The sequence below is a fragment of the Cupressus sempervirens genome, chromosome 1 (genome assembly GCF_028749045.1).
Source record: "Cupressus sempervirens isolate cs-2001-9-10 chromosome 1, ASM2874904v1, whole genome shotgun sequence".
NCBI lineage: Eukaryota > Viridiplantae > Streptophyta > Pinopsida > Cupressales > Cupressaceae > Cupressus > Cupressus sempervirens.
In genome coordinates, this window is record NC_143118.1 from 272509414 (window position 1) to 272528451 (window position 19038).

The 19038-nt window shown below is 34.5% G+C and overlaps 1 pseudogene; it reads left to right on the forward strand.

Annotated features, from left to right (window-relative positions):
* Nucleotides 1-388: 388 nt before the first annotated feature.
* On the forward strand, nucleotides 389-18385 carry LOC149577165 (serine/threonine-protein kinase PBL34 pseudogene; annotated as a pseudogene).
* The last annotated feature ends 653 nt before the right edge of the window (nucleotides 18386-19038 follow it).

A 19038-nucleotide genomic window follows, 5' to 3' on the forward strand; every position in this document is an offset into this window, starting at 1 on the left:
TAATTGTAATAGAATGTGTTGAGATGAATCAACATCAACACCAATGGCTTCAGTAATTATGTTTTTAGCATTTTCAATTATGGTGTATTCTCTATCCATTTCTTCTATGAGTTGCTTCTACCTTGCCTTCTATTCTAAAAGTTGACTAACCATTCTCATTTCACTAGCTGAGGCATTGTCCAAATCTATCTTAGGAATAATGATTTCTTTATCCAAGTCTATTTCTTCATCAATTTGCCTCTCAATAAGAAATTTTTTTAGAGAAGTCTTAGGTTTTACTTGTGTACTTACTTCCTTGGATTTAGAAATAGAAACAATAGTTGGCACAAATGGACTAGCAAAGAAAACTTGAATAGATGCAACTGGAGGAAAACCAAGAGAAGTAGTGATGATGCCCAAAATTGATGTGCTTCCCAAAAATGATGTACAAACTAGAATATTCACAATTGGAGTAGACAAAATTGAACTTAATATACATGGAATAGAGGAGGTTGATACAGTTGATGCTATTGTGACTAATTGCTTGAGTGCTGATGAAGAAAGTTGGAGCTCGGTAGATGAAGTAATTGTTACTTCCATAGAAGATGCTCAGAGCTATGGGGTAGCAAGACTAGATGATATTTCTAATGTGGATGTAGTCAATCCTGCTGAAGGTATCTCCAACCCTAATGATTTTGCCATATTAGGTGGAGAGTGAGGAAGGGAAGAAATGACTTGTGCCACAATATTCATTGGGTCATCTTCTTCATCCTCTTCCTCCTTGTCTTCCTCTTTAGCTTCTTCCCCTTTCTCTTCATCATTAGACCTTAGTGCCTAATCATCTCTAGTATCAAGAATAGAACTAGGAGCACTATCATCTTCTTCATCACTACTGGTGCCATCATCATCCTTGATCACCACTAGATCATTACTAGGCTTATGCAGATTATAGATATTCTTCCACATGTTTGTTGCATCTCTTACAACATGCTCAATGTCCTTAATTAGAATCAAACATGTGTGAAATATAATCATCATTTTACCTTCATTTTTCTTCATGGCGGCCTTTATTTCTACCTCAGTAAGATTTGGTAAAAGATTCTTCAAGGATTGTTCATATATGTCCTTTGTTGTTTGAGTGGTTGACTCCCACCTCAGTTGTAGTCTTACGAACAATTCTTTTTAGATTTGAGGGGCAATCTGACTTGGGGAATACTTCCATTTTCCCATCTTGGTAAGTACCAGTTCCTCAATCTACATCTTCTCTGCATTAGTTCTAGTTTCAAATTTTAAAGCTTTGAAATTAGTGATGCTAGCTCCCTCTTCCATCTATTTCAATCTTTCTTGGAAGGTAAGTTGGGGCTTGTTGAATACTACTTCATCGTTATTCTTACCTTTGCCTCTTCTATTGAAAATAATTGTGGAGGCCTTTGGGGGTTTTGTGATGATGACCCCTCCTTTCTTCTTGGTTGCCTCTACCTCCTTCTATGATTCTTGCTCTTTGTTTTCTAGTTATGAAAAATTTATAATATTTGGATGAAAAATCATTCAAGTCTTTAAATTGTGCAGATTAGGGTTTTATCTCAAGTGATTTTGAAAGTTTTTAGATTTCTCTAGTTGTGCCTTGTTCCATATGTTGTATTTTCCTTTTAAATTCTTAGGGTTTGTCTCTCAAATCATCCATGACAAAACCCTAAGTATCTAAGAAACCCTTATGCTTGTATTTTGTGTTTTCCTCGTCTTTAAAAATTTCAAAAAGGTATGATTTCAAATATATTTTGGCAGGGCATGTTTATCCTAAAGGTTTATTTATGTTAGAATAACCTTTTAATCTTTTGATAAACTTTATAGAGTTGTTTTAATTGCTTTATTTTATTGAAAGAGGGGCCAAATCATAGTATATTTTCAGCATTGTAGATCTTCTCAAGATCAAGGTTTCCCACATTCTTGTATTATGAAGTTGTGCAATTTTTAAATAATGTAGGGAAATGCATTTGTGGCATGTAGCCCCTACTATCATTTAAAACTTAGTGCATCGCAAAAAATTCTTGTTTGTCAGAATTGGTCAGACCCTTTTTTTAGACTTGTCAGTACCTTGTGCACGTTTTCTTTTCCTGTGTTGTAATTGGTGGTTTAGTTAACAAAATTTTTTACCTTATGATCAAAGTTCACCAACCTTGGATCTTTTCTAGATATACGATTACCGCATTCTTGCATTATGAAGTTGTGCAATTTTTAAATAATGCGAGGAAGCAAGCATTTGACACATAGTACAGAGTGACATCAGGGGCCCGCCTTTCTCAAAAAAGTAATAGCAGTGTGTCTTTCATGGAAAGCTATTAGATGACATGGAATGTAGAGGGAGTTTCTTATTGGTCTATTCAATTGACTAGATGTGCAGTCATTACAAGAATTGATCACCGTCGATTGAGGTAAGATCGACGAAGTTCACATTCCCGCAATATGGAACTACTCAATTTTAAAATAATGTGGGCAAGTGGGCATGGTAGGACCTGGACTAAGCTTTAGGAAGTATGCTAAGTCATGCCATGCTAGAAAAGATTAAATGTAATGAAGCACGCTAATTGGTGGTGGGTGACAAGTGTGCCAAGTTGGAAGCAGGAATGACATGGGCATGGAAACTTTAATTACTATAATTAAACTTTTCAGAGCACATGGACTAAAAGATAACTTTTCATTGGTCAAGTAAGTTTAGTGGGCCACCAAATAAAGAGATCTTGGTTCACCATTGATCAGGGTAAGATCAACGATGCTCGCATTCTTGCATTATCAAAATGTGAGGTTTTTAAATAATGCGAGCAAGCAAGATTCTGACGCATGACCAAGGGTCCCAAATTTTTAAAAGGATTTTTATTTTTGAAACAAATTTTTTTGATCTATGGGAAATTGACTAGTAAAATTCAAATTTCAAAATATAGCATGAAAATAACAGTTGCAAGAATTAATATGATACAAAGTTTCCTTCGTGCGACCTTAATGCTCTAATATAACATGTAAATTTGCCATTGTTGAAGCACAAATTGTATATTTTCTCAAAGTGAAAGGATTTCCAGAGCTAGGGCATAGAACTCCTCAAGGACTTCAGTGAATTTGTGGAGAAAATTGTAGAAAGAAGAGCAAATTTTAGCAAGTGATCTATAACCAGTGAAAATCAAGAATCTGCTGAGTAAGATTTAGAAATTTTAGAGAATGCCTCCATGAAAGGAATTTTCTAGGCAAACTGAATATTCAAAAAGGGGTATGCACAATGATTTTCTAGAACAATTTCCTTTATCAGTACATGAGATAACTAAGGGGAGGGAGTTGATTCCTAAAAACCCTAGAGTAGTTGTAGTAGAGGGTTTCTATGACAAGGCTAATCGGGTATGAGATGCTCAGGTTACTAGTCCTCTAAGAAGTATTGGAAAATTGGATACTCCTCTAAGAAATGTCTAGGAGTTTGATATTGGAAAATTAATAGTCCCTACAATTTTCTTCGATAGTGATTTATTAGTGGATTTGGCCAAGAAGTATGATCCAATTATAGGGTGGGTAAAGAATCATGCTAGAGTAAACCTCTTTAGGGCTTTCCCTTAATTAATTAGAGAAGTGTTCAATCTTAACTCTAAGCATGTTGTGTATGAAGCTATTGACATGGGTGACTTTCAAACAAGGTATGATGCACAAAAAATTTACTTGAAAAAGGGCCGCTACAGGAGCATGCTGCTAAAGTTGGTACTTTGTCTTTGATTACTACTAGCACCCCAAAGCCACTATTGAAAAGACATTTTAACATCAGGGCTCAGGCATTATATGTTTCTCTTTATAAGATTTTTGGAGTGGATGAAGTAGAAAAAATACCAGACTCAATTGTCCTCATAATGGATCAAACTCTTCAATTTGGAATGAGCACTATTCTGGATTTCGCAACATTTCTTGCAAGAGAAATTCACAATTCTTTGGTGGGGATAGCAAAGGGAAAAGTAGATAAACCTTTCTATGGGTATTCAATGCTTATGTATATATGTTTGCATAAGGGACTTGCCTTCTTTTCCAAGGGTATGGAGCTAGAGACAACTAGGGATGGAGAAAAGAATGCAGTATAGCTGTGGAGTGTGGATGTGACCTCAGAAGCCACAGATGCCAGTTATGTGAGGTTTGATAGCTATTTTGCATCAAATATTAGATTTATTTTGAGAGGAGATATCCCTAGAATTCCATAAGCATTGTTAGAATTGGTCGGACCCAAGGATCATGCTAAATGACTACTTGTCAATCATAATTGGGGGGATATAATTCACTACAATGTTTCAATAGTGATAAGAGTATATGGATTTTTGGGAAAGCCTCATGTGATATCGTTTCATGTGCCTTTGAAGGTAGGAATAGGTTAGTTGTTATCAAAAATAGGCACCATAGATGAGAGGGAGTTGTTTAGGAATGGCACATTTTTTCCAATTGTTACTGTGGCCCACGATTTTGTCTTTGTAAGGAAAGGGTGGAAGCATTTGAATTTGTTTTTAGACAGATATAATATGGCAGAATCTCATGCCAGATTTATCAATCGTAAAGGATTCTATGATGTCTCCAGGGAGAGAATAAAAGCTTCTCGCATGGTGCAACAAGTTACTATTTTGAAGATGCGATTAGAAATGTTTTTACTTTACATGAACAAGAATTGAGAAAAGAAAAATGGATAGTATTTAGCAAAACTCTTGAATTCATTAATGCTTTTGACTGCCACTATGGTCCATTAAAAGAAAATAAATACTGAGGAGCCAAGATGCAGGCCTTGATGAATAATTTTGCTGAGATAATACAAGCTATGGATGAAAAGAAGGCTACATATGTTGGGACATATCCAGATAGGGTTGTAGAAGTGCAAAGGAGAATCAATAGTAAAAACATAGTAGCTCTTGGCCAATATACCTTACAAAGAGGGTCAAGTTATGTGATGATTCAAAATGTGCAATAGGGTCCTCTTCATCAAAGACAAAGGCCAGGAAGTCCACCTACAACCAGTGCTCCAAAAAGGCAAAAGTTAGAACAAGGATCTTCTTCTTCTTAGCTAGCACAATACTCCCCAAGCTAGTCCCCAATCTTGATAGATGATGAAATATCTTTAAGGGAACAACTTAGAAAAATTGGTCGAGAAGGGCATGTAATTGTTACTTCCATAGATCTGGAGATTGGGGAACTACAAGAACCCCCTACACCTTCCTTGGAGCTCACTCTTGCTAATTATCAAGGTAAGGAAATTGATCCTATAGTTGTCCAAGCATTTGAGAGGTTTATAAATGATGAAAATTTTGTAAAATCTAGGGCATTTGCATAGTTTTTGTGGAGGTTAAATATAGGCAATTTTGAAAAGGCTTGTGAAAAGATAAGGGTAGAGCTACCCAATGAACCAGACTCTGTTATTAAAGAAGAGGTAAAATCCAAGTTTTTGAGTGATTTTTCCCAATTTACACCTGAGGCCAGGAGGCAATTAGTTAAGCAATTAGGAGTCCTTATCTTACCTAAATGGGATATAGTGAATGCTATGGTTTTTTATTTAGTAAGAAAAAAAGGATGTCCAGTTAAAAACTAAAGAAGAGAGACTATAGGCGCATAGAGGAGTCAAATTTAGTGATGACCACCAAGCCCTTGTAATTTGGTCTATTGAGAAAAGGGATAAAACAAGGATGCAAGAAATCTCTACTGTAGAACATACTAGTGCATTGACAGTCTTCAAGCCTAGTGAAGTTGGCAGTAAAAAGATAATTGGGATGGCTTCAAAAATGCTAACATTTGGCAGTGTGGTGTCTGGCTAGGAAGAGGATAGATTTGCCCAGCTAAATGCTAGATTTGAAGAAGTGCTAAAGGCATATGAAGAAAGGGGTACACATATACAAAAATTGGAGAATTGGGTATCTCAAATGGAGAAGATACCAGGAAAAAGAAAAATAGAAGAGTCCAGTAGATCTAGGATTGTATACCCTCCCATGACACCTGTTAAGCCTTTCAAATCCACTCCAATTATTGAGGTACCTGATACCCCTGAAAGGCCTCAATTCTACACTGTAGAGGATTTTGAAGAAGTGAAAGACAAGCTTTATGAATTGCATGTAGAATTAAAAAATCAATATGAAGAGAATTTGAGGCAAGGTGTGATGTATTTAATGGATAGGGTAGAATGGTTAACCTTTTTTGATCAATTGGCAAGGATTGCATCCATTAGGGATGAACTACAAAGAGATGAGATTAGGTTGAGACCTATTGTACATAAATGGAGGAAAAGAAATAATGATATTACAATTATGTGCATATCTGGCATCTAGCTATTGTGTCATCAAATAGAGAAGATTTTTTATTTATTGAATAAACTAGAAGGTTTTGATGACAAAAGAGATTCTTTTTAGAGAAGATTAATAAATGTCTTTCCAAAAATATGGATGAAAAAATTAATCTATTTCCTTGTGCTTTAAAGACTATTGACAAAATGAAGGAAAAAGAAGAATGGAAAAAGGAGTTGGATGAGATATCTTGTGAAAGAATGAATAATATCATTAAAAAAAATTGGCTACCGGCTATGGGCAAAAACAAATGAGGAATTGGTGAAAGTGCAGCTATTTTATAATGCCATCAGAGAGGATTGTGTTGATTTAGAGGCACTTGCAAATTCTTTAATAATTGTGCAAAGAGAGGCTCTAAATTTTGATTGGCCAGAGGACAGTGCTTATAATGAGTGGAGAAAAAAATTATGTTAGAAGAGTAGTTGTTACAGGATGATGGAGCAAAAGATGAGGAGGACAAAGATGGAAAAGTAAAAGTTACCCTCACGGTTAATGATGAAGACAAGGAAATTGTCCAGATTAAAGTAAGTTTACAAGTAATCATAGATGATTCATCACTTTCAAATTTAATGGCCACTTACTTTGAGGATGAAGAATAAATAAAAGAATAAAAGCTCTTGTCTTAATCAATGAGAATATAATAGAAAGGGACCCACCAAGGAATGTTCGATGTGATAGCCTTTCTGTTATTCACAGTTTTGTCCTTTTTTTACAAATGTATGTAAAAATCTTTTGAAGGACACATGTCAATCACATCTTCCCTTTGCTTGGTGCAACTCATGCCTATATAAGTGAGTTTTCAAGGCAATGGGATGGTTCAAGACTTGTATAATTTTTGTTTCTCTCAAGAAAAGTACATTCAGTTGGTCTAGTACAGTGTAGCTGATTTGAGTTTGTTTCCATTGTACTTTCTAATAATATATTGAATGACAAAAATAGCTATCTATTCTGGGTTTTCAATTGGTTTTCTATTGGTTATTGTATTAGTCATATGAAAAGGATAATACAAAAGGGTATTTACACTGTATTTGTGTTGTCAGTTTCTATCTCTAGTTTATGGGTTTGTTTACTTTGAAGTCATTTAAATAAGGTTTAATTGGTTGAATGCAATCTGGATGGGTTGTATATTGTTTTCATTGTTGCTCTTAATTCAAGAAATTATATAAATGCTTCATTGAATCAGTAGGGTTTGTGAATTCATAAAGTGATATTTCATAAGAATGGAGATGGGTGATCACAATTGATTAATGCATTTACAAGTTATCTGAATTAGATCTCTTGCCAATAGTTAATTATTTGCCCAATGGATAAGGCACTAGTCTCATAAGTCAAAAGTAAGAAGGATGAATTTTGCTACTGCACATTAAATCAATTTATAAAATCAAAATCATATTTCCATTTTGTTCAAAGTTATAAATGCTGGTCAATACTCATTTATATCTATTCTTTGAGTCTTAGGTAGCTTTGATTTCCAAGAATATTTGTAAATCCTAGGAGAATTAGGACCAGATCTGCAAAAAAGGGATGCATACAAGTTTGAAAATATTGAAAGAATTGAAGTAAACTGCACTTGTGTTAGTGGGTAATAGATGAGAATTAGAATGAAACTAAAAGAATCTCTACACAATAGTTTTCATTAAAATTATCCCTAGGTACACCCACCTTGGTTTAGCAGAGCCAAAAGAGTAGGAAACCATCCTTTGGTTTTGTTGAAGTTGGGTCCAAATGGTTTACTCATGTAGTTGATAATGGGAATTATCTAATCCTTAGGTTGTATGAGTGTTATCATTCTGGTATTGAACATTTTTTTGTTCGGTAGTTTTAAAATACCAATAGGCTCGGTAGTAGTTTTCAACTTAACAACTTTTTTTTTACCTTTGTTGATTGCTTAGGGAAGTTTGATCTCCAATTCTATTCTAGTTTTTTCCTCATCATAAGTTCTAAAAATTGGTTTCTTGGGATCTAGTAGCTCATTTACTAGTGCCTCAATGATGTCCATAGTTTCATCAATATTTACTTCATAAGGTAGAGGTTTCACCCATGCAACTTAGGGCCTGACTGCCTGAATGTATACTCTGTCACAGTCTACCATGAAACATACATCATCTTTGTAATCTTCAACAAGTTTAAGAGGAATCTTGAACCTATTGTTCATCCTTTCCTTGAAGTATTCAAAATAGTTATCCATTATACCATCAAAATTTACACCCATTTCTGCTATAGACTCATTAATCTGATATAGAATGGGAACATCCTTTCTCCATATGACAGAACCTTTGGAGGGAAAGAATTTTTTCACATAGAAGAATAAACATGTCAAAAAAGAACTAAATTTATAGGGGTTATTCTTTGGTGATCTGATGCTATCCATGTTCTTGTTTAGTTTCCTTAGAAATAGCTCAGATAGGTCATATTCTAAATTCTTCTTCACAACTTTAAATGCTAGGTCTATAGCCTCACACAACACATTGTTCAAACAATTGGAACTGTAATTCTTGTAAGCAATCACATGAATTCCAAATCTCAACTCTACGTTAGTAATGGTGCTAATCTTTAAGCCTCTATTGTCCCACTTAGCCAGGGTTTTATTCTAGAGTTCATCCTGTCTTAGGGTTTTGGTAGATTTGGCTTTGTTGAGAATGGAAAGGCTAGTAATCTTGTGAATCATCTTCTTGGTCATTAATATGGGTTGTTCCAACCACAATTGACCATTGTGAACACGGCTGAGAATATACCTAATCCATTTTATTTGGAAGCTTCTTGGCATATTAGATATGTAGGTCAACCCTTTTGTTTCCAAATATTTATGTTTGGGTTTTAGTAAGCCATCAACACACATTTCTTCTAATGTGCTATCCATTTCTAAGGTTCCTATTTCTTGAATTAAAAATTTGAAATGAGTTCGGATATCATTGATCAGAATAACCTTTGGTGGAATTTGCGACTCTGCTCCATTAGGGTTGAGTGCCTCTATTACTACGAGAACCAACTTGAAGTTTGGTGCTTCCCATTCTACACCCTTGACCAACATTTTTGATCCACATTTTGCCTTGCTAGTGCTTGTGCTTGTGGAAGCCATTGCTACTCAGTAAGTAATGGAAACCTTTGAAAAAATTTGTTAACTACAAATTTTCTCAAAATCACTTGAAGTCACTTGAATGCACCTAGAAATCTCTTGGCTATGAGGATACAATTAAAATGAAGTTGAATTTTTACCATTTTGATGAAAAGTTCACCATTAATGCTAGGTACCATGTTGTTGTAGTGCATGACAGATTGTCATCCACTAGCCTAACTCAGCATGAGTATCAACTTAGTAGATGAACCAAATTCTCTTTTACTCCTGACCTTGCTTGGTAAGGTCTTTAACCACTTTTCTTAGTAGAGTCTGATGTAGCTTGGAAAAGGATAACCTTTTCTTTGATCTTGGTGTATCTGCAATACTAATTGGATCATTTACATTCCTCATATTTCTTGGAACTGCTTATGATTTTCTTGCTAAGTACAACTCCAACGCATTCTTAGGAATTTAGTTTGAGGGGATGGAGTCACCCACTTCTTGAGTGACATCACTTCCATGATTTGAGCTTGTATCTTCAGTGGATTTAGGAATCCATTGCTGCTTCATTTAATTCCTTATGTTGCCAGCCCTTCCTTTCTTTCCATCTTCAATTCTACCTATATTCATGCAGTTATTAGCTATATGACCAAGTTCTGTGGATGTGTAGCACCTTATAGTAGTGTCCTTCTTCCTTAGGTGATGCCTTGCATAGTTTATACCATTGTGTCCATATTCTCAACAATAATGACATTTGTATTAGGTATTGTAGTTTGATCAAAATATTGCCTTTACAAGTTGTTCAATTGGATTGAATGTTTTAGATTTGCATTGAGATTCCTTATGACCATGCTTTTTGCATTTGTAACAATTACCTTCAAATTTTGGTTTCTCTTTGAATTCATTGGCTTTGTGACCATATTGATTATAGTTATAGCACTTTCCATTGAATTTTCTGTTTCCATTACTCTAGCATTTGTTTGATGTATGATCAATTTTTACACAATGATTGCATGAGATTTTTAGATTCCTTTTTGCACCTTGCTTGGAAGATTCACCTTGTTCTTCATCGTAAATGAGTCCTGCTTTATCTTTTTGCTTATGAAGATTCTGCTCATTTTGCTAAATTAGTTGATTCATGTCTTCTTGTGACTTCATCATTCTTTCATTGATTTTTTTTTTAGTATTTAGGTCACTCTTTAATTTTTCAACAATTTTCTTTTCACATCTTAGTTCTCTCAATATTCGTTCATTAATTTCCCTTTCACAATTTAGATCACTTCTTATTCTTTCATTCTGTGCTTTGAGAATCTTGATTTCTTCATTTTCTCCAGAGATTTGATCTGTGAGGTCTTCATGCTGATTGGATTGATTATTTCTTGCCTCCAAGTCTTCATTTTCCTTATTTCTTTGTTCCAAAATTTCACATAGCCTGGTTGATTGGATTTCTTATTCTCTTTTAAGTTTTCTTACTTCTTCCTACAGAGAGCCATTCTTTGCTAGGAGTTCCTTGATTGTCTCATTAGCTTCATCTAAGCTACTTGATGGTAAAAGGTCTTCAATATTTTCTTTAAGATACTGATGGTCATTCATTTGTCTTGCAAGCTCCTTCCTTCTTTTTAAGGATTGGGAAAGATGCTCCTTTGCTTCTTTGAGTTGAGCCATGGCCATTTCCAGATCTAGCTTTTCATTTTCAATTGCCTTGTCAAGTTTGAATATCTCCATTTGTCTTTTGGATCTTTGCCTTAAGCTGCTAAACTTTTATCCTAAGAACCACAAAGCTCTGATACCAATTGTTGGAAATATTTAGGATATGATAGGTTACTAAGAGGGGAGGAGTGAATTAGTAACCTTAAAACTTTTTATTAATTTACCATACATCCATCTATGCTACTACATGCATTAATTTTGAAACATAAAACAATCATTACACAAGAGAACATAGTATTTTGGTGACCCAAAAACCTTCCAAATAGAAAGTAAAACTAGGGTGGGGATGATACCCACAAAAATTCAATACTATAGTGTAAAGTTGGTCTGTTATGGCTTACATTGACTAGTTCTGGTGATCTACCCTATTAGGAGCACAAAGGACTGCTAAGTCCACCTTGTTAGACGATATGCAAACATACAATGAAGTATGCACTCTGTTAGGAGATTTGTAAAATGACTGTTAAGTCTACCTTATTAAAGGATTTAGAAAAATTATTCACCTATTAGGATGAAGTAATGGATCTTCTTACAACTGATTGCTGATAAGATCCCTTATGCATTGATCACCTCATGTGATGCATATAACTTTTCAGTCTCTGAATCGACCTTGCTATGTTCCTTGAACTATTGTTGATAATCTTTCACATATACTTCACATTACTTTTCTATTCCTTCATCATCCATTTCATCATTCATGATTGATATCTTACAATACATCTTACATATATACCTTTCAAACTTACAAAATTACAAGGTCAACCAAAACATAAGTAAACAAATACATTATAGAGTAGTCCCAATAGTAAGTAACTCGAGTTCACTGAATTGACTCGGTGACCTTCTAATACACATTGTCCACTACATTAGTTAGCATCATCATGCACTTGGTAGAAGTGAAGGCTTGGTCCATACTAATCACTCGATGTAGTTCTAAAATTGATAACCATTGGTGACTTGGTAGATGTAGTGTAACTCGGTAGATACTGTCACTGAGTTTACCTTGCTTCACTTGGTAAACACTAAATCTTTCAATCATTCGATTTGCATTGAATCTTCATGATACAAACTATATGCTTGGTAGACATTGTGAAGAAAGGTAGATACTAAGAAGCTTAGTAAACACTGTTGGACTTCACATTGTCTATATTTTCTTGGTAGCCATTGTCTGCTCGATGTAAACTATTGAACTACTAAGTTTTACAAGATAACCACTGGATGCTCGGTAAGCATTCAGAATCGAGTAAGTGTTGTTACTAATGACACAAATAATCATAATTCCAACACTTCCATCATTACTTTCTTCTTCCCAATTTTCTTCAAACTCGTATGAAAGGAAACATGTTCTATCATTCTCCTCACTTTGATTTGAGTAACCACTCTCATCATTGTCTTCATATGATGCTTCTTCATAGTATACTAGATTATCAACCTTGCCTTACTCAATTGAAGCATAACGTTTAGCCTCTTTGTCCTCATACTATGATACATGTTTTCAACTTCATGATTAATAACATTATCAACATAAGAAAAATCATCAATAGGAAGAGTGACTAAAATTTCTTCTTGCACATATAACTAATTATCATTGATTGTCATAATACTACAAACATGTGCACAATGTTTAGCAAGAAAGGATTATCTCTTATTTTCAACAAAGTGACTTCATCTTCACATGTTTTTATTTTTGAGTTTTCAACAAGATTGTTTACAATAGCAAGTGCACCTACATGCTAATTTAAAATTGAACACTCTTCATGACATTGGTTTCTCCTTTCAACTTCATCTTTTTGACAAACATTTCTAGAGAAATGACTCTTAGTTAGTTTGTACTTTATATTATTTTCAATCTCTATTGCTGTCATGAATGCCTAATGCAAATTCTTGGGCTCTTTATCCCTCAACCGATAACTCATTTTCTCATTAAATTTAGCAAGATAAAATACTAGACATACTTGATCATCTGGTCTACAATCCTTAAGAATCTAATTCAAGATCTTTGAAAATTTTATATTGAATGTAGGAATAAGTTCACCATTCCTAATTTGGATCTTCAAAAACTTCTCAAAAGAATTAGAGAAGCTTATTCTTTCCCCAAACTCCTTCATGAAGGTTGAATGTAATTCATTCCAAGATGAAAAGAACATGTTGACAAAAAGGAAAACCAATCTCTAGCATCACCTTCTAAATTTTGAACAAACAACTTCATATGCACATGTTCATGAGCAATCTCAAAATCACCAATCAAATCACTAGACATCTAAACATGATGACAAGTTGAATCCAAATGGCTCCCACTAAACTTAGGGAAAAAAATTCTATGATCATATGGCATAGTGTTTTGGAAACTATGAATGCCATCAAAAAGTAGTAGCATGTACCTTTTGGTAGAGATAGATCTACAATTTTTATCAATGGGCTGCATACTAGGTGAAAATAAATTTTCCATTTCTTGCAACCATACAACTCATTCACCAAAATTACTTTCAAAATTTATTACTTGTAGAAGATCTAAAAATTCTTCTACCAATTTCAATCCCTAACATACTTAAAAATGAAAATACTTTTTCTGAATCAATCCTTTACAAAGTATGCTGAGATGCATCATACAACTCTCCTATTTAGTGCTGAAAATACCACTTGAGAGAGAAGTTTTTGTAGAACTTACTTTCATGGAAAATAAATATCATGAAAGTGAAAAATACCTTTTAGTGTTGATGCCTACAAACCACTTCAATTCTAAAAACAACAATAGATTCAAATCTTATCTTAATTTATTAATTCTTGTACTGCATCTCACATAATCCTTTCAACCATTGCCAAGAACTTGAGATTATTTCTTCAAATTTGCATTCCAAATGTTGTATCCTTCACAATACCTTCAATTCCACAATGCATTGGTATAGAGATATAACTTCGAGTTGCCACTCACTTAGTAAGAAAATATTTTCCTAATTTTCAAGACATAACAAGTTGGTCCAAAAATTATAAGAACTTGGTCCAAGAAACTCTGAGGTTTTGAGAAAAAAATGGGAAGCATAATGGAACAATATTTTGGTTTAGTTGACAAGATTTTTACATGATCCAATGACTTGGAGGCTTTGTAGAAGGTCAAAATTTAATGGTATAGAATAGTGCTAGCCATTTTTATGGTAGAGGAATTGGACACATTTGATGATTAGATTAATAATATCTAGGTATGTAGCCAAGCTATGATGGTCATCTTCTAGGATGTAGAAGAAATGCAAGAAAATGCTCAAGCCAAGATTTTGAACCTAGATAATTATTATAGTACAGAAAATTTGGAGATTTCTTTGATGACTCCAAGGAGAATATGTATTCAATAGAGGTTGTAGTAGAACAATTTCAAGAATCTTTCAAATCCATCTCTTTAGAAGATGATATAAGGAGAGTTTTCAAAGCTGGGGAAGCATTGATAGAGCTAGATAATAAAATGGAGAGTTTGATGAAGTACAAAAAGAGGTTCGTGATTTCTATAGGAGGACAAGGGCCAAGTATGAAGCACATGATTTTTAGATCCTCAAGAAAACATGTCAAAAATAGTAAGGCTACTCATCCAGGCATCATTATAGTTGAAGATCACCTATAAGATTATGTGTTAATGTCACCATTAATAAAACCTTTCCTAAATTTTTGATTATAAAGTCAAGATTTAGAAAATACTCCCAAGTGATAACCTATGAGAATGCAACCATGTACTATCAATAGTGAAAGACTAGAGGATACTCCAATTCTATTTTCAAGTAGAACTTGCCTACAAAAGAAAAATACAAAGAGAAAGAAACTTCCCTAAGGGTTTCCAAAATCACCAGTGGAGAGTCCTCTAATAACACCTCTCTCCTAGGTGAGGATAGTATCTTGTCCAAATTAGTGAGTGATAATAGCCCCCTTGAAGATATTGGGATATAGGAATAGAATATGGATAAATCCCAAGACCTCCTAATGTGACTTCTATTGAAGGTTTTTCAGTTATCTTGAATACCAATGACAAGTTTGAAACAATCCCATAATCTCTAAAATCTTGTGCAGGTTTGGTGGGTATCCCTAAAACTAAGGAAACCTCTATTGTGGATGAAGTTTACATTGATGAAATTTTGGAAACAATGGACCTCAACCCTTGGGAGATGGTTTACCCCTGGACATGGTATTCATGTAGCAAATATAAATGTTAGACATGGGAGAAGAACCTAAGGATGCAAAGGGACAACGGATTACCTAAAGGAATGAAAAATAATAATAATAAAAACTAGATGTGGGTTTGGATTCATTTAGGGGATGACCTTTAGAGATAATCAAAAGGCACAAAATCATTATAAGGTAGATTTCTATAGGTAGGAAAATCACCCTATACTCCAACCAAAAAGGTAAGAAATGATTTTTCTCCCCTACAAAACTAGGGGGATCAACATCCCTACAAAGAAGTATGTTATTAGATAGTATATTTTTTTCAGAAAAAGTGGATATCTTGCTTCTCCAAGAAATTAAAATGTATGACAATAAATTTTCTATTATTGTGAATGCCCTTTGGTAGAGGTCTTTGTTCATCTAATCTAAATCTATTAGAGCTTCTAGAAGCATTTCCACCCTTTAGAACCTGGATTGTGTTAACCCCTATTTTATGTCTCATTGTTTCAAAGTGGTTCTGCAAAATATTTTGAATTTTTAATGGTCATATCCTTTGTTTAGGGTGTAAAGTTTCAAATAAATCCTAAGTGAAACTATGAATTTTTTAAGAAAACCCTAGAATTATTTAAAATCTTTGGTGAGGTTATTTCCTTGCTAGGTTTTATTTTTCCAAAGAATAGGGTTAATTCTTTTAAGTCATGGTTACAACCTAGTTAGTTTGCATACTAGTAAAATAGGCTTGTTTTAACCCAGGTATTGAGCTATACCTAGCACCCATTGATCTACCTTAGATCTATGGTTCTCACTTGATTTCTTTATTGAGGTGTTGTCTCTTTAACAAATGTGACATTATGAGTTTTTGACACCTGCTTGGTGGTGTTGGGACTCAAAATTGCCTTCTTGATTTTGAGTACGATTGAGAATTTTAAGCCCTATAAATTCTTTTTAATGCCTTTGTACCCAAATGTCCATTTGAGTTGGCTAAGGTGTTTAATGTTTCTAACACCTTATATGTAGCCTGTCTGAGCATTCCATGAAGAAAAATTGAGATTCTGAGCCATTTTGTGAAGTTTCATTTGAGCTAGTTTCAAATCAAAAAAATTTCCCCAAGTGTCAAACAGCAACAGGAGGCCATGTTTAGGATTGAATATCTTGCACCTAGAAATGTTTTGTGACTTTCCCCTTTGGGAGTGTCTAGTGTCCATACCTAAGAACCTATTTTTTAGATTTCAAGCTATTTTCATTTAACTAGGTTTTGAATCCCTCAAAGTTGGTCAGTTACTATTTTCATGCTTTTGCACTTTGCACTTGATTCTAGGAAGCCCTGTTTGATGTGCTATAACTTTTGACTTGTTCACTAAAATGCTAAATTTCCTTTTGAATTGTGTTGCAAATGTTAGAGACTTTTTATCTTTCAATTTTTAGCTTATGATGAATCTATTTGATTAGTTTTCAAACATAATTTCTAAAGTTATACTGGTGTCAGCATTTATAGATTGTTTGGTACCCGTATTTGGGATGTCATAACTTGAGATCTATGAAAACCTAGATCGAATGGATTCTACCACTATGTTTTCCACTGAAAGTACTCCAAGTGTGTCAGTTTGCAAGTCATGAAAAATCTGTTTGCACACTTTTTCAGCTCAATTCCATTTGCAAAAATCACTTTTTTTCCATTGTTTCAGTCTGCAATTTTTGAGTAGCCCACTTTGACCGCTCACCATTTGCGCCCAGTTATTCATCATAATCCCAAATCACAGATCCATAATCTCCTTGTGATAATGAGTTGATGCCCTAGTTTTCATCTTCCCACATGTCAGTTTGCTCATTTTTCAAAGCCAAATTCGAACCCAATTTATTGCTTTCTGATATGTTTATTTGCAGGTGCTTTTGAGAGGTCAACTTTGACAACAAAAATCATTTGAACCCAAATTATTCATGAGATAGGATTTGATAGGGTGCAAGTATGTGGAACAAATAATTAGTGGGTTAGTTTTCAACACCCAATTAGGTGTATTGGTTAGTTTTTAAGGCCAGTCAAAGGACCTCCTAACACAAAGTTGGTAGTCTACAAGAAAGTGATAAAATAAGTCTTAATTAGTAGTTTAGCGATTAAATTTGATTTCAATCAGTATAGTGGGTTCAATACATCAATTTTGTAGTTTAGTTCTTCAAAAACAATTTTTTTTTTTACCCGGTTCCACTTTGAGGCCTAACTAATTTTTGCCAAATTGATAAGATGAAGAGTAAAATGCTTAGTAATGAACTCTAAGGGTTAAGAAATAGACTATGGTGGAAAGATTAATGAGTCCCAGAAACATGTTTTAATGGTCATAAGGAATGACTGGCAGACGTAAACTTCATAGGCCAACTCTACCATCCTAATCTGGTTAAACTTATTGGATAATGCATAGAAGATGATTAGAGGTTGCTTGTTTATGAATATATGCCCAGAGGTAGTTTGGAAAATCACCTTTTCAGAAGGGCCCTGCCTCTCCCATGGTCTACTAGGAGGAAAATTGCATTGGCTACAGAAAAGGTCTTGGCATAACTTCATGGAGGGGCTAAGAAACTTTTAACTTATTAGGATTTTAAAACTTAAAATATTCTTTTGGATGCAGATTACATTGCAAAGCTTTCTGACTTTGGGCTTGCAAAAGGTGGACTTGAAGAAGACAAGACTCATGTCTCTACTCGAGTAATAGGGACATATGGTTATATGGTTGCTAAATATGTTATGACTAGGCATTTGACATCAAGGAGTAATGCCTACAGCTTTGGCATTGTTCTCCTTGAAGTGCTTACTAGTCAAAGATCTATGGATAAAAATAGGCCAAGTGAGGAGAAAAATCTTGTGGAATGGGCTTGGACTTATCTTACACAGAAAAGGAAGCTTTATCATCTCATAGATCCTCATTTGAGTGGTCACTATTCCATCAAAGGTGCCCTGAAGACTGCACAATTAGCTCACTATTGCATAAGTCAGGACCCTAAAGCAAGGCCTTCAATGGATGATGTTGTTGAAGCTCTCAAACCATTCTTAAATTTAAAAGATATTGCAAGTTCATCCTTCAATTATCAAGCATTGCAATCACAATGTCCTAGTCGTCAATTATCACATTCTAATGGAAATGGAATGTATTCAAAGAATGGGTAGAGCTCATGTAAAAGAGGAAGTCTATATATTAGGAAAGAGCACCCATGATGGTAGGGATCACAATCTAGAACAGAGTAGACCCAATCAAGAGGAGACCTGTTCATGCGTTAAAAGACAAGTAGCAAAATGAAGGAGTTACCATGCATTCAAAGAGAAATCTTTGCTAGAAGATACCATTTAAATAACATGTAACCCATTGTAGACAAAGGGAGGCATTGTGCTTGATGAAGTCAATGTTAAACTTAAGACCACCATCCATGCCTTTTAAAAGGATCCTCATGCCATATGCAAAAGAACCAATGAAATGCAAAGGCAACAAGTAAAATGAAGCTCATAGCTCAAGTAGGGAGCTCAACTCACCTAAAATAGAGGAAGGCATAACAAGGCACATAGAGGATTTTTGCATGAAGGAAGTTAAATATTAAAGTTTAAATCATTGGTCAAACCAAATAAAACCCAAGTATATGCATTTGCCATCTTTTATTTCCTATTTTCAAGAGATCACGCCATGGAAGCCACTGGCAGAAAAAGCTTTATGTTTTTACAGAACATGCAAATACATAAGCAAGGCTAGAGTGATTCACACCAGAGGAATGCGTGATGAGTTAGCATCTGCAAGGACATGAATGCTAAAATTTGTAGCATCTTTGGGG